The sequence below is a fragment of the Amblyomma americanum genome, chromosome 4 (genome assembly GCF_052857255.1).
Source record: "Amblyomma americanum isolate KBUSLIRL-KWMA chromosome 4, ASM5285725v1, whole genome shotgun sequence".
In the NCBI taxonomy this organism is placed as follows: Eukaryota; Metazoa; Arthropoda; class Arachnida; order Ixodida; family Ixodidae; genus Amblyomma; species Amblyomma americanum.
The window spans coordinates 87,911,359-87,925,149 of record NC_135500.1 but is presented as its reverse complement, the minus strand read 5'-3'; the positions used below and the strand labels follow the sequence as shown (position 1 = coordinate 87,925,149).

Below are 13,791 nucleotides of genomic sequence, written 5' to 3'. Positions count from 1 at the left end.
CAAAGTGTTCCGCCACCGAAACCGTCACTTCGTGCTTTCAGTTGCTGTGCAGTTGCGCCTACGTGTGTAGTGAGGCCCCGTTGCTCGTAAGTTAAGGTGTTCGGCAATTGTAGTAACAGCAGCGCCGGACGCCAGATCAGGTACGGAAAAGAAGGACGACTTATGCTCCTACATGCCGCTACTGTAGATCGTGCGCTGCACAGCCGTACGAACGGACAACGCTTACCGTCCGTGTATTGTATGCCGTCTTGGTGCTACTCTTGAACTTCGCTCCAAGTAGAGCGCTTTTCGTGGACCAGATTCGGAATACAGCATTTGCGTTACGGCTGCTGGGCTGGATGATTGCCATTTCCTCGCGGTCCATGCGAGACAGCCACTAAATGTTACCCCGCAGGTCAGCGCTCAGAGAGAAGCTGATTACTTACCACCAACGAGACCTCGAGCATTTTCATGTCCGCATATCGAGAGTGGAGCGTACCGCAATTTCATATGTGAGACTGACATAATTATGAACTTCGTGTAGTGTGAATGCGTTGCTGTGCGCGTTATAACAATTATATCGCGGAATCCTTCGAAACGATTGCGCGCTAGATTGTGAAGGCTGCTTGATGAATGGTACTGCTATACATGGTAGTTAACATTTGTGTGTCTATTTATTTTTGTCACCTTTGTGTGCTTAACAAACCAATAGAAAATATTTTCGGTTTCCTAAGCACCGTTAACAGGTTGCAAACAAATGCGTACGATGTGCATGCGAGCGTTTTAGAGCGGTGTCTGCGTGCATGTACAGAATACTACAACGACCTGCGCTGCCGCAGGAGCATTAAACCTTGCCGTTTAAGATAATAACAATAAAAAAACATTCAGCAAAGCCTTCTGCGGACGCAAAGACAAGTATCAGGAAATTTATCCATTGGCTGGCTATGAAACCGGACACCGTTTTCAAGGCCACAAGAGATCAAATTAGGGTTCTCACTTGCCATTCGAATCTTTGGCCAAACCATACTGTCTCCTTCCCACTATTTTACAACTGTATCAGCCGAAACACAGCCTGTTGGAACCGAACCATCAGACGCGGCAGCCGTCGCGACGAGGCGCGCTCGGAGCAGTCAAGAGGCGTGCAATGGCGGCGTGCTCACGTGACCAAAGATGGCAGCCCCCATGATACGGCGCTGTAAAGCGTCTATAGGTCGGAAGAGGGCACCGCCTCAGTTATTGCTGGCAGCCGGAATTCGTCTACCTATATGCTTTGCCATTTTGTAGCGCATATAACTTAAATTACATGCTTAATTGCATATTCTATGCAGAATATATTTAGCTTGAAGGCGGGAATGCAAGCTATTTGCCCACATTCGTCTGGCTTCATCAACGTGCTGAGTGGCAGCCCATATACTGAGCATATATATATATATATATATATATATATATATATATATATATATATATATATATATATATATATATATATATATATATATATATATGCCTGCAGTTCACCCATGCGCCCATGCTCCATCGCTGTGGTACCCATGCAGCCCTTTTACATGTAATGTAGGATATGCAGCCAGGCTAATGTAAGTGGAACTACATGTCCATAGGTGTCGCCGGGCAACGATCGGTAACATTACGCGTGATGTTTCTGCACCGCAAACACCAGAATAATCGACGCAGGACTTACGAAGGCTACAGGCTGAAATATACTCCTGCTTCCACACACAGTGTCGTCAGAGTGATGCACGGCAAGCCCCCATCGCGGTTGCCCGCAATTCACCGTCGTATAGCCCAGGTTCACGAACACACATTTTGCCACTGCCTAGTCCACACATAGCTCTTTTCTACCAGATATGTAGGGAATGTGTGGGAATGGCTGATATAGGCCCATGCGCCGTCCACGTATTTTCTACGCAGTGCCTTTGTAGGCTGTAGGCGGGAATATTGTATGTTTGCCCACACGCAGCTAGCCTCCTTGGATCCTTGAGGGTGCTGCAGGGGCCGCCTCTATTGGGTTTGCCCGCACTTCACCATTATGTAACCCCATATTTTATGCACACGAACTGCATGCAGCCCATGCTTAGCCCTTCCATACCCTGGTTAGGATAAAGGCGGGGAAGATGCGGAAATGACAAACGTGCCCACGCCTAGCCCATGCGGGACCAACGTAGGCGTTGCTCAGACAGCCCAAACTGCATGCCTACAACGCTTCGCCGCTGTGCAGCCCAAAGTTTAGCCCCTGTATTTTCCACACAGGACCCATGTAGGCCGAAGGCGGGAATACTATCTCTCTGCCCACGCAAAACCACCGTGGCTCCCTCAAGGCGCTGCACGGGCAGCCCCAAGAGGGGCTGCCCACACTGAACCATGATAGAGCCCGCACTGTTGCCCGCATGTATCTGTGGTGGCATGCATACAGCCCATACTTAGCCCTTTCATACCCTGTTTAGGATAGAGGCGCGGGGAATATGCGGAAATGACAAATGTGCCCACGCCTAGCCCATGCGGGACCAATGTAGGCGTTGCTCAGACAGCCCAAAGTGCATGCCTACAACGCTTCGCCGCTGTGCAGCCCAAAGTTTAGCCCCTGTATTTTCCACACAGGACCCATGTAGGGCGAAGGCGGGAATACTATCTCTCTGCCCACACAAAACCACCGTGGCTCCCTCAAGGCGCTGCAGGGGCAGCCCCAAGAGAGGCTGCCCACACTTCGCCATGATAGAGCCCGCACTGTTGCCCGCATGTTTCTGTGGTAGGACCCAGGTGGGCTGGCCGCTCTTTTTAACCCCATGCGTAGCTGACGAGGGGCCCACTCAGGCATAAAATGGGCAACCCAAAACTTTTTTGCCAGCACTGAGCCCACGAGGGACCCATGTAGGTTTATTGCGGGCAGCCACCAGCCCTCATTGCCCATGTCGGGCCCGCATGGGCCCGCCACCTTGTGCTACTGGGGTAGTTGCACTTTTGAAGCCTGGCAAACCTCCGTATGAGCTTACCTCATACCGGCCAGTTGCACTAGCAAGCTGCGTCGGCAAAGTTATGGAGCGAATGGTGCTGGCGCGGCTCGAATGGTTTTTAGAGCAGAATGCTCTCTATCCGGATATGATGACCGGGTTCCGGAGGGGACGTTCTTCGATTGACAGCGTAATCGACCTCATATCGACAGTGGAACATGAAAAACGTAGTCGCCGACTCGTCGCTGCTGTCTTCTTGGACATCAAAGGGGCCTACGATAATGTACTTCATGACGCCATCCTTGATGCCCTTGACGACATTGGCGTTGGCGGCCGGATGTATTCGTGGATTGGGAGCTACCTCAACGGCCGGTCTGTTTACATGTATACGCCTGATGGGGAGACTACCCGGCATCAGGTTTGCCGTGGAGTTCCTCAGGGAGGAGTTCTTAGCCCAACCCTATTTAACGTGGCATTGATTGGACTGGTGAATGAACTTCCCACTAACATTCACATCAGTGCCTATGCTGATGATATCTGCATCTGGGCGTCGGGTTCGACACGGCCGCAAATGCGTGCGAGATTACAACGTGCCGGGTCATCTACTTCAAGGTACCTACGGCGTCAGGGTTTGCACTTGGCAGCTGAAAAATGTGCTGTGGTCGCATTCACGCGCAAGTCTGTCTGCCACTACCCGTTAACTCTTCAAGGGGTTGCAATACCATACGTCTCCCACCACAGATTTTTGGGCATTATCATTGACCGCAATCTGTCATGGTCGAGGCATATAAACATGCTAAAGAAAAGACTCACTCTTTTTTGCCATGTGCTTCGCTTTGTGGGAGGCATTAAATGGAGCCCAACGGAGCGCTCCTTGCTTCGACTTTACTATACCTTCTTTATTGGCTACATTCGTTACAGCCTTCCTGTACTCTCTAACATGAGTATTTCCTGCTTGCGGACATTAGAGAATGTCCAAGCACAGGCGCTCAAGATATGCCTCGGAGTACCACGTTGTGCCTCGAACAAAGGCACGATTGAGGAATCTCGTGCGTGCCCAATATCGGTCTACCTGTCACACGAACCACTTCGTGTATATTTACGTGCGCTTACACGGCACCGCTGTCACCCGCTGACGAAGATTTTTGATGAGCGACCGGACAGCAGTTTAGCACGCGCACTGCGCTTCCATCGCTCCGAATTTCCATAAGACTATGCCCTGCCGCATCATTCCTTGCAGCTTCGTGGGTAATGGCTCAGCCTTCAGTCTACCTGCATGTCCCTGGCATAATCAAGAAATCTGTGATGCCGGTTAGCGGACTGAAGCAACTCGCACTTGCCCACATCTGGTAGGAATACCACAAATGTGTGCACGTCTACACGGATGAATCTGCGTCTCCAAATGCATCAACAGCAGCTTTCGCAATCTCTGCACAACAGATGACCCGCAGATTGATTTTGGGACACAATTCTACTTCAACCACTGCAGAGCTTGTGGGCCTTCGGGAATCAATTCGCCACATCTGCGGAGAACCGACTCAGGAGCGGTGCATTTTCACCGACTGTAAACCTGCGCTACACATTTTAGGATGCTTCCTACGCCACACAGCCTACCAAGCTCTGGCTCTTGATATCATAAGTCTCGTATCTTTTTCTCAGGGAAACGGCCTCCTTGTAGTGTTTCAGTGGATCCCCGGACACTGCGGACTCGATGGAAATGAGACCGCCGACGCTGAAGCAAGGAGCGCCTTCAGCAGTGGCCTGCGTACAGCTGTACCGTTCTCTGTAGTGGACACAACTTGTCTGCTTTCGGAATTGATGAGGCGTGTCCAGCGTATGCACGTGAAAGACTCATGCTCGCATCTACTCTGAAGTCTATGGACACATCGCTCCTCTCTGAGGATTTGATCCTCGGCGCTTGGCCAGATAGTTTTAGAACTGTAAAGGCAACGCGAACGCTCTCACGCTTTTTGAGCGACACGGACCTTGTTTCGCGTTTGTGATGTCAGAAAGTGTGCCTTTGTTTTTGTTTTTTAAGTAGTTTTTCATCTGCCTCCTCCCATCATCATCATCGTCCCCCATCGTGACCTTCTTTTATCTCCTCTTCCCGTCCCCCAGAGCGGAGTAGCAGGCCAGATATTTATTTTTCAGGCCAACCTCTCTGCCTTTCATATCAATAAACCCTCTCTCTCTCTCTCTCTCTCTCTCTCTCGGCAAGAGCATCCTACTTGAAACGACTGGACCCCGTTCATAATCTTGGCCTGCGCCTATCAACTGGAGCATATAGAACATCCCCGTTAAATAGTCTTTATGTTGAAGCTAATGAGCCCACACTAGAGGATAGAAGAGTCACACTAACATGCACGTACATCGTAAAACTCGTTCTCTTCCTAAACATCTCTGCTATCACATAATTACCAAGTACACATCTAGAAGATTATTCAATAATAAACCACATTTTATCAGGCCACTAATAATGCGCTTTGAAGGTAAATGTGAAGAGTTAGCAGTGCTGGACGCCCTACCGAATATTGCACAAAGACATGAATATTTGCCACCATGGTACAGCCTCCCTTCGGTGTGTGACTTCACACTGACACACGTAAACAAAGAGGAAATGCCACACGAGCACATACTGCAAGAGTTCTTTGCACTACAAGAAAAATATGACACCTAGACTGAATTTTACGCTGATGGCTCAAAAACAAAGTCATGTCAGAAGTCCAGTAAATCAAGGAAAAAATGAAAAAAATGATACGATTGCCACAGTATGCATCGATATTTACTGCAGAGTGTTATGCCATCTTTGTAGTCGTAGAACAAATAGTAAAACAAAACAAAAAATAGCATCATTTACACCGATTCACTGAGTATGCTCAAAGCGTTGCAATCTACAAATGCTGCTGAACCCATAATAGGAAAAATCATACATAACATAGTTAAAATTACAAAGCAAAAACATAACATTATATTCTGCTGGGTCCTTAGCCATGTTGGAATTTTAGGTAATGAGAGAGCAGATGCTTGCGCAGCGCAAGCTCTAATTGGCCATATAAAACAAGTTAACAAAGCACAGAAGGATTTTTCTAAATTACTGCACAGTAAACTCAGGAATAAATGGCAGATTGCATGGTTCGGACAAACAACAAACTACAATCTATAAAACCCGTTTTGGGAGAATGGAGATCATGTAAACATCAGGAGCGTTTCATAGAAGTTATTTTGTGTCGACTACGCATTGGACACACACACCTTACTCACAACTTCTTACTGACAAAAAAAGACAAACCTCTCTACGAAATGTGTGGCGATGAAGTCACGGTAAACCACATTTTAATTGTATACACAAAACTGGAACAACTGAGGAAAAATATTTCACAACATTGTACAGTGAATACATCCCACTACACCCCATGTTACTTTTGGGAGATCAAGCACTGGTTGATTTTTCAAACATTTTTAAGTTTCTCAGAGAAGCCATTGTTTTAAACAAACTTTAGATATAAAAAGCGTAACCTTTAACAAAATCTCTAACCGTGTGTTTGCCGCATCATAGCCTCAGTTGCTTTTGCGCCATTAAAATCAATATAACTAACTCAACAGGCAAAAAACAGATAGTGCATGGTGTGATGTCAGTGTGATTCTTAATTGTTCGCTGTAATATGTCCCAGAAGAAAATAGCACCAATGCACTGAAAAAAACATTGGTCACAGGCACAATTCACCGTCCATGCCGCAAACATCTTAGCATGAAGCCACGCCTCCAGAAGCAGCGGGGAAGTGCACAGTTTAAAGATGTTTTTGCACCAGAAGAAATGCACATTCGCCTAACGTGTTTTAAAACACTCGTGTCAAGGACTCCACGAAAGGTTGCTGATACAATGGTACAGGAAAGAAATACTCTGTAAGTGCCCGAGTCATCTTCGTTCTAGAGAGGCTATACAGGCAGTCTAAAAAAAAAGCGCACAGTGTGGAAATTCAAGGGCGCACCAGCTTCCGTAAGGAATCCCCATAAAGGACCCTCACGAGTGGGTCCAGTCTGTGCGAATAGGAAAAGCATATGAGCACTGATACGCCTGATAAACACAGTTAGTAAAAAAAAAAGCTGGTTTGGCGATTTGAAAAAGAAAAAAAAATGCGAAAAAAGCTGATGCACGAACAAGTGAGTAAGGCCTATTCCACCAGACTCTAGAGTACGGAATAGGTTATCGCGACGCATTGAATGCTGCGGCCTCCACAGACCCGATGCGTTGCTATTAAAGCGGCTGCGGAATATTGCTTGAACGAATACCGGTTACACTTTAAATGGATTCTTTATGTCACACAGATGCTGACTCAAAAAAAATACTAAAATCGATGCATAGGAACGGGAGTTATCCAATGAAGAAATTTCAAAATGCAAGCAAACTAAATGATGCCCTCAACTCGATTCTCGCGCCGATTCCCATTCCCATTTCACTCTCCTAATTACGCTTCTTAGTGCGACCAATCAAAACAGCCTATCTGAGCACGTGGCGGAAGTTTGCACTCCATGGTTGCCTGTTCTCTGTAACTCGTTCATGCCAAGGCTGACAACGCCGTTTGCATGGTTACAACAACCATGTGAACTCCCGGCTGACCCAGGGATGCTTCACCGTCACGTAGACGGCGCAGAGGGGAACACTGATCAGTGACGTTCTTTTACTTATGAATCGAAACTCGAGCGCGAGATACTGCGAGGGTGTGACAGCCTGCGCAAAATAGAAAAAATTAGCATATCGCGTACCGCTACTGCTTACCGCCTAACATCGCTCGTCACTCCTAGCGCGTCGGTTGGTCACGGTAGAGTGTACTATAATATTTTGAGTGACTCGACCGGCTGTCGTGTAGCAAAGTAGCGGCGGCGCTGTAGTCGCCCGCTCTTGAAAGCGTCGCTCGGCCATCCCGGCCTCGCAGGTGGTTGCTCGCCGGTGCGTTTGCAGAAACAGCGAGTTTTCACAAAAGGAACGTAAAAAATGGATCTTTCATCGCAACTGAACTACATTACCGTAGCACCTGCTACATTACGTAGCAGGGATCAGCTTGGGGAGAAAGGAAAGGGCCAGTAGAACGAGAAATGTACTTGAATAACACCATCTGCCGGGCCAGTTGGTTGCGATCCTTTCTCCCCAAGCTGATCCCTGCTACGTAGTATACCTCGCCGTGGCATCCACCTGCCAGGCAAGAAGTCTCGGCTTCTGCATCCGGCGCAAGGTGCTTCCTCCTGATCTTCTGAAGCTCTTCGGCGGCATCCAGTCTACTGTCGGCCATGCTACACGCCTGTGCAAAATCTTGCGTTCAGAATGGCAGCACCTGGCGAGCCTCCATAGAGAACATCTGCGGTTAATGGTTCAGCGCTCTGTACTATCTTCTCCTTCTTCCTTTTTGTGTTCGCGCTGCTGATACATATGGATCGCAATCAACTCGCCCGGCAGATGGTGTTATTCAACTGCTTGTGTCGCTGCCTTAGAGTTTAAAGTGTGAAGACCGACACGTGCCACACTGAGTCGAAATATCACTAGGTATTTTTTGATCAAACTTAATCACCTCTTTTGCACGTGTAGGCAGAAGAGGCTCATGCAGAAATAAAACAAGTTAAAGAAATTAATAGTGTACTTAACAGCACTTGTGTTCTTGTCCTTGTCTCTTCACAGTATATTCCTCAAAAGAATAAGTCCAAAGGTACACGTTATAATGAACATACTCACTCTAAACCACATGGAAATCTACAAAACATGATTTTTTTCTTGAGTGCAGTGATGACTGATAAATGAAGAAGATGCTGCGCTGGTTGGACAATGAATCTCCTTTGTTCATCTTTGCAGAATCGGTATGGACTATACCCATTAGGCTGTGTTTGTGGAGGTTTGTACAACAAGGACAACACAACATGCCGAGTATGTATTTCTTCATTTTCTCGATAGTTTTAAATAACATTTTCTTCAAAATATTGCGTGTGAATTTGTCTTCTTACGTCAGGTGGTCGAAATTTTCAGAGCTGTTCACTACGGCGTCACTCATAGCCTGAGTCGCGTTGGAACAGTAAACCCCGATAAATCACCGGGTGGTCGAAATTATCCAAAGCCCCCACAGCAGCGTCCCTAATTCTTCGTTTTGGAGAGTTAAAATGCATAAAACAAACCCAAAAATGGTTCAAGACAACATAAAAACAAAATTGGCTGCGAGTACCCGCAATTCGTAATATGCGTTCCGTTTTCAAAACGAAGGCAACGCGATTTCGTGCACCGCTAATCAGAGAAGTTGTTGCTTAAAGAACAGATGTGAACAGTAGTGAGGTGTTTAACTGGTCATAGAAATTCTTATTCGCGTTTAATGTAATTTTACTGGATAACAGTTAACACTATGCCGGCAGAGCTCCGCGAATACCAATTATTTAGGAACCACGCGTACTACCTAATGTGAGGGATGCGCCTAAAAGCCTGGCTAAACGAAGCTGGAACAATTGTACAGTGGACGAGTCTCTTAGTAAAAGGTATTTCCTTCTAGTTTTTTAGAAATATTAACGTCTGCCTTGCAGCAAAAAAATAAGTGATATGGGTTAAGAACAAGGAATTCGTTTATAAGGGTTTAACGTTCCAAAGCGACTATGGCTATGACAGACACCGTAGTGAAGGGCTGCAGAAATTTAAACGACCGAGGGCTGTTTAATGCGCACTGAAAAGGAATTAACAACTTTTTATGCCGCTCGCTTCAGAACCGTTACGTCCACATCGAGAAAGTCTACGTTTCTGCCGTTTAGAAGTGAATGGCTTTGCAGCATGTTGTTTATTGTCGAAGCAGAAAATTCGGTTTCGAGAAAAACACTGTACTTGTGAAATCGGCTTGCGATGTCGATACCAGTAGTCCAGTTCATGAAATATAGTAGCCTACAAAACGTACATTTTAGGTTCTGTCTTCCACGCTAGAACACTGTAGTCAATTCATATAGTCCAACTTTTATTTGTTGTCAGCACCCTTTTACATTTGCGTCGACAAAATACATTAATGACTTATGTGTACATTGGGGACAGATCCGTACATGTAAAATTTCTTGACCGTCCGAGATAACAAACTACGCTCGTTTTTTGCTGAGAGCTGTGAATCTCAAAGAACAGAAGAAAAATGCGACTGTGTTTGCCTACAGTCACAAACGTTCAATAGGAAACAGTTCCTGAAGTTATTCCATTTTCAAGCATACATTCTGGCCTGATATTTTATAGTAGCACCTCTGAAATCAATCATATGTGTTTCCTCCTACCTACCATGGAAGCATTCCGCAAATTTGTCATCGTCCCTCGCGCTGAATTTTCTGGCCCACCACTTGTGGCCACCATAAACGCAAAACTCTGCCGGAGGCACCGTTTCTGCGTGAAATTATTTAGGCTCTTGTGTGCGCCTTGATACTGGATTCTGTCATGTGGCAGTTTTTTAATGAGTGGGCGTTCTTTTAGACCCCGTATGAAGTACAAAGGTAAGTAGGGCTTGTTGAAGGTATTCAAGCTGTGTTTTTTTTATACAAGGTTGTCTCTTTCACTCATATTCACTCTTCAATATGCAAGCCGCAGCTGAAAGGTTAGCATAGGGCATTTAATAGTTTATGCACTAGGCACAGGAAGCCGAAATTATGAAGAGAAGACCAAGCGACTCTCAATAGCACTCACTTGGTGCTAGACTAGAACCTTCTTTATATATATATATATATATATATATATATATATATATATATATATATATATATATATATATATATATATATATATATATATATATATATATATATATATATATATATATATTTTTATATATATATATATATATATATATATATATATATATATATATTTGAGGTACTTGACTGCTTAAAATAATATACATCGAAGTATACGCTTCATTTAAGGAAACATTTTTATTTGACTCGACGTTTCGATCGGAGGACCGATCTTTTTCTTGAAAAAGATCGGTCCTCTGATCGAAACATCGAGTCAAATAAAAATGTTTCCTTAAATGAAGCGTATACTTCGATATATATATATATATATATATATATATATATATATATATATATATATATATATATATATATATATATATATATATATATATATATATATATATATATATATATATATATATATATATATATATATATATAATATATATATATATATATATATATCGGGCTCAGACTAAGGCCGGTCCCCGACCGAAACGTCAAAAAAATTGCAAGTGTTTATTTACTACATCTGTCTTCTTTCAAGTGAATTGGCAAGCTAGCCCTAGAAACCTTTTCTGCCCTATATATGTATACTATATATATATATATATATATGCAGGCGCGAAGGTTAAGCGCACAGGGCCTGTTTTTATTGACCGTTCTCTCGTCTTGTCTCATTGTGCTGCTTCGTAAATATGAATCTATAGTATATCTCGTGATCCTATAGCTACTTATATCTCCTTTCCCACATTTCAACAACACCAGCCACTCTGTACCAACATAATTCACAAAACGCGTGCCTACAAATATATTGTTGGTAAACTAAAATTTCTACTCTTGATTTTTATGAGGGATTTGTTTTGCACTTTTTCTACCCTGGTACTTTAGTATGCCTGGGACGTTCGGCACGATGATACAGAAGAGTTTCGTGGACGATGCTTCAAAGGACTTTGTGTTCCAAACACATGTAAACCTCAACACAGGGTGAGTGAAAATGTAACAGCTTTTCTTAATGATATCCTTCTGCATGTGTTTTGACTCATTGCGAAAGCGTCTGCGGTCAGGGCCAGTTTGCATCATACATCAACAAATACCACTTTTTACCTCTTTGCGGCTTGAAGTTTGTTTTCATTATCGAACGAAATTACAAAAAAACTTTACATGTATTTAGGTTCTGTGTTGCCATAACATTGCCCGCCGCGCATCATCATACGGTTCCGTATAGGTAACCTTGAGACGTTTAAGATGTGTCAGCAGGGTCAACATTCTTGCCACCGAAACCGCCTGTACGTTTTAGAGCGCTAGTTCTACTCGGCGCAACAGAAGCTCACCATTTCGTGCCTGATTTGAGCTTGCTTTATCCTTGAGAAGCACAGCAAAGCAACATATCGTTCTTTGACAGGATGAAACAGTGGCCTCAGCCGATTTGGACTAAAATCCATGTCCGAACATAACTGATCGTTCCCAACACAATGGCGAGATCCTTGCAAATTTGGACGGGTCATTTCCAACGATGTGGCCCGGCCTACTCCTGCAAATATGACTTTGGCCAATTCATTGCAAAATCCATTTCCAACCATCATTGAGCATGCCCGATATAACGGTGGATTCCAGATTTGGCCGGGATGTTTTCGAAAATTTTTCCCAGGTTATATCCCTAATTTTATCAAGGCCGATTACAGCAATAACATTGTCCAACCATAATTTAGCGTCCCCGACACGATGGCAACATCCAAATTTGGCCCAAGTTATCTCCAAAAAATTTGCCCGCCCACCCCAGAAAGTTGTCCTTGGGCGAGTTTGGCCAAAATTAATTTCAAGCCATAATTCAGCATGCCCACCACGGCGGCGACCTCCAAATTTGGCCTCGGTGATTTCCAAAACTTTTGGCTTGGACGACAACCGAAACTTCACCTTGAGCGATTTGGACCAACTGTAATTGCCCGTGCACGATACAATGACAACTTCCAAACTTAGTCTGGGCCGCTGCCAAAATTGACAGAATACCATGGCATCTGCTTCTGCGATGCTGGATAAATGATCGTAACACCGTGGAATCTGCTTGTGTGGCGGCCCAAAACATGGGATCGTTATATCGCTCCGGTTCTGTTCGCATACAGAGGGATGCCGCAGGTGAGTCTGGGGTTCTCTCCGTTTGAATTGATATTTGAACGACATGTGCCAGGATCACTCGCAGTCCATAGAGAGCTCTGGACAAGGCAATAGCTGGGAGAAGACACAAAGACGTCATATTGTTACGTTCTTGATCTAAGAGAACGTCTCGAGCAAACTATGAGCACGGCACAAAAATTTGTTGCGTGCCCAACAGTGTCACAAGAAATACTATAACAGGAACAGCAAGAAGCGGCACTTAAGAGTTAGAGATCATTCTTTTATTATTTTGCCCAGTAGCCAAAATAAACAGCTAATGCAGTGGAAAGGTACGCTCGTGGTTTCTGGCAAAAAACAACGACATGGATTATTGGACCGACTTGGGCCACACTAAGAAGCTATTCCACATCAATATGCTGAAAATATAAGAGCGTGCATCCCAAGAGAAAATGCAGGCGTCATCTTCGTCGTAATCGAAGAAGGTAACTCAGAACAACTGCCTACCCTTAGCACGGACCATGTTAAAGGGATTGAAGTTGTGAAAATTTCCGCCAAGCTCGATAAAGACAAACAGCAGGAGATTCGGAGCTTACTTGACACGTGTACAGACATCTTTTTTGAGATTCCCAGGAAGACTAATCTAGTGTAGTGTCAGCTCACGCTCTCGACTTCTGAAGTTGTGAATACCCCACAATATCTGTTGCCTTTTGCCATGAAGGACGTGGTCGAAAAGAAGATAGACGAGATGAAGAAATTAGGGGTCACTGAACGTTCAAAATCTCGATACATTTCCCCGCTCGTTCTGACTAAAAATAAAGACAACACCTATCGTACTTGCGTCGAATTTTGACGTATCAATGATGTTCTGGTGTCTGATGCAGAGCCCATTTCAAGGACAGATGTAGTATTTACCGAGGTTGGAACCAAGGTGTACTTTTCAAAATATGACCTTGCTAAAGGGTACTGACTAGTACCCTTGGAAGAAGCTTCGAGACCAAAAGCA

At 44.7% G+C, this 13,791-nt stretch overlaps 1 pseudogene across 1 annotated transcript in view; it reads left to right on the top strand.

Moving 5' to 3' along the window:
• Positions 1–13,791, top strand: part of LOC144129642 (uncharacterized) — a 388,920-nt pseudogene that overhangs the window by 307,953 nt on the left and 67,176 nt on the right. Inside the window, exons 6-7 of the transcript XR_013313924.1 lie at positions 8,788–8,859; positions 11,565–11,660. The product of XR_013313924.1 is annotated as an uncharacterized LOC144129642 (transcript). The remainder of the gene's footprint in view (positions 1–8,787; positions 8,860–11,564; positions 11,661–13,791) is intronic.